Genomic DNA, 1,084 nt, shown 5'->3' on the forward strand with positions numbered 1-1,084 from the left:
TGCCCTGGCAAGGAGGACCATACTGCAGCTGTTTCCATGCCCCCATTAGCAATGTGGAACCCAGTCTCATGCCAGAAAGGACACATGAACACCACAGGGCCAATGGAGGAGAGAAAAGGGAGTCACCAGCAGTGGGTACTTGAGACCCTAGTAACCTAGCTCTCCTTGTCAGGGGTCTGTCTTCCAGCTCTGGGAAACCTTCTCAGTCTCAAAAGTCTATACGCCTTGCCAATAAAACTTTGTTCTCAATTCAGACTTTCTATAGCTCTCAATTCTATTAGAAGATAATAAACCAAACTCTAGCCTGCAAGAAACTCAAGCCTATAAGTAAAACATAGGAAGAACAAGCAGGGTCAGGTCACTGTTAGTCTAACACTAAAATGAGTTTAAGAGTAGTTCTAGAGACTATGGACTCTGAAGGCCTTATGTTAGGAAGGAAGGCAAAGACCTATGTCTTAAGTGGATATCAATAGGCCATTATGTAGTAAATAACCACGTGCAATTTACTGCCTGTGTGTAAAGTCCCATTTCTTCTATTTACTTCTCTGATCCATACTACAGAAATTTCAAGTACTACTTTTGTTTTCCCTTCTGGCTGGACATTTAAGTCCATGTTTTTTAAACTCTAAGGCTGAAAGTTGTATAAGCATCCTAGGGGTCTATGCCTATTGACATTCAAATACATTATCATAAGTTAGCTATGGAGGACCACAGGAAGGAAAATGAGCTCTCTATATAACTGCAAAAACAACCTGACGAAGATGAAATAGAGGTCTTATAAATGAAAATACAAGTTCACAGGGGTGGTTTGGATGAGCCTGGCTCCCATGGGCTCCCATATTTGAATGCTTAGTCATCTGGCAGGGGCACTACATGAGAAGGACTAGGTGTGTCCTTGATAGAGTAGGAGTGGCCTTGTTGGATTAGTGTGTCACTAGGGCTGGGCTTTGAGGTTTCAAAAGCCCAACCCAGGTCCAGTCAGTGTCTTTTCTCCTGTTGCCTGGAAATCTGGATGTAGAACTCAGCTGCTTCTCCAGCACCATGTCTGCCGTGTGCTACCATGGTCCCTGCCGTGAAGATGATG

The sequence above is a fragment of the Grammomys surdaster genome, unplaced genomic scaffold (genome assembly GCF_004785775.1).
Source record: "Grammomys surdaster isolate TR1022 unplaced genomic scaffold, NIH_TR_1.0 174, whole genome shotgun sequence".
In the NCBI taxonomy this organism is placed as follows: Eukaryota; Metazoa; Chordata; class Mammalia; order Rodentia; family Muridae; genus Grammomys; species Grammomys surdaster.